Below are 1,893 nucleotides of genomic sequence, written 5' to 3'. Positions count from 1 at the left end.
CGCCGTGCACCGTGCCAGCTTGTGACGGCCGGACCGTGCCCCCCCCCGCCCCCTCCCGAGGGCACCGCAGCATCTCCCATCGCCCCGGTGCCCGGCGAGCACCCGGGTGCGTGTGCCCACACGTGATGTGTCTCGGCTAAACAAAACACAGCGACGGGTCCTCGGCAGCACGAGCCTCACCGCGAAAAGCGCGTTTCTCACCAAAAAAAAAAAAAAAAAAAAAAAAAAAAAAAAAAAAAAAAAAAAAAAAAAAAAAAAAAAAAAAAAAAAAAAAAAAAAAAAAAAAAAAAAAAAAAAAAAAAAAAAAAAAAAAAAAAAAAAAAAAAAAAAAAAAAAAAAAAAGGGGAGGTGAGAGGGGGGAGAAGAAAATAAAAATTAAAATAAAAATTAAAATAAAAATTCAAAAAAATAAATAAAAAAGGAAACACGGGTCAAGGCAAGCGAAGTATTATTATTCCAAGGGGAAGGCGAGATTGCAGGCGCGGGGGAAAGCGCCGGTTCCCGCCGGCAGCGGGAAGTTGGGGGACGGCTCCGAGGGGAGCCCCGGGGGTGCTCCTCCATCCTCCGGGAGCTCCTCCATCCTCCCCGCAGGGGGCTCACCCTCCGAGAGAGCTCCTTCATCCTCTGAGGGGAGGGTGTCCCTCCGTCCTGCGGGGGTTCACCTTCAGGGGAAGCTCCTCTATTCTCCCGGGGGGAACTCATCCTCCCCAGAGGGGCTCCTCCATCCTCCAGCGGGGTTCCTCCGTCCTCTCCGAGAAGCTCATTGTCCCGGGAGGGGCTCATCCATCCTCCCCGGCCGGCCGGCAGGGACCCAGCACCCCCACTCCCATCCCCTTTCCTCCCTCCCCCCGAGCATCCCCCCCGGAGGGTCTCCCGGGCGGGCGCCGGTACCTTCTCTCCGGTGATCACATGCAGCCCCTCGCGGACCTTGGCGAAGGACCCCTCGCCCAGCTTCCTGCCGATCAGGTAGTTGCCGACCCTCTTGGTGTGCTGGAAGTCGCGGAGCCGCTCCCGGGGCGCCGCCGCGCTCAGCCAGGCGGCCAGGAAGGAGCCTCCGTCCGCCGCCGCCCGCCGCCCCTCCGCGCCCGCCGCCACCGCCGCCGGCTCGCCCAGGAGCCCATCGCCCGCCGCCGCCGGCATGCCCGGCTCTGCCCCTTGTCCCCCTTCCTTCCTTGCCGCTGCCCCCGACCCGCGGGGTGGTCACTCGAGTTGCTCCGGGGCGAGCGGCGGAGACTCCGAGGTGCCCCGAGGCTGCTGCCGCTGCTGCTCCGGCTGCTGCTCCTCCCTCCCTCTCTCCGTCCGCCCTCCTCCTCCTCCTGCTGCTGCTGCCCCGCTGCCCGCGCGGAGGAGGGACCGGGAGAAGGAGAGGGAGGGACTGGCGGAGGGAGGGAGGGAAAAGGGGGCTCTCATTCAGTTTGAATTTTGAGGTAATTTAATCCGCTCGCACGCGGCGGGAGCAGCTGCGACCCAGACCCGGCGCATCGGGGGTGTTTGCAAGCCCGGCTGCCTCCCCCTCCCCCGGCATCCCACGGCCGGGGCTGCAGACCGTCGCTCTCCCGGGAATTAACCCGGGGCTCCCCACCCCCGGGAATTAACCCGGGGCTCCCCACCCCCGGGCACGGCCGCGATTTCACTCCGCGTGCGGCTCTGCTGCCCGGGAGTATCTTTTGTGCTGCCTTTTTCCCCACCTCCCTTCCCCCGAGCACGTCCGAGTCCTTCTCGGGGGAACGGCGCGACCGCTCCCGCTGCTCCGCCGGCTCCGCTCCGCTTCCTCCCCCCCCCCCCCCCCCCCCCCCCCCCCCCCCCCCCCCCCCCCCCCCCCCCCCCCCCCCCGCTTCTCCATCCCCTCCCTCCCTGCTCCCGGCTCTTCTCTCCCGCCGCCGGCCTCGTCAT

General features: G+C 64.4%; 1 pseudogene; it reads right to left on the bottom strand.

Moving 5' to 3' along the window:
- Nucleotides 1-891: 891 nt before the first annotated feature.
- On the bottom strand, nucleotides 892-1,140 carry LOC114070270 (annotated as a pseudogene).
- Between the last annotated feature and the right edge of the window lie 753 nt (nucleotides 1,141-1,893).

The sequence above is a fragment of the Empidonax traillii genome, unplaced genomic scaffold (assembly GCF_003031625.1).
Source record: "Empidonax traillii isolate 1590-97213 ecotype Southwest subspecies unplaced genomic scaffold, ASM303162v1 scaffold1496:size126764, whole genome shotgun sequence".
Classification (NCBI taxonomy): Eukaryota; Metazoa; Chordata; class Aves; order Passeriformes; family Tyrannidae; genus Empidonax; species Empidonax traillii.
This window is presented reverse-complemented; position numbering and strand designations above follow the sequence as displayed.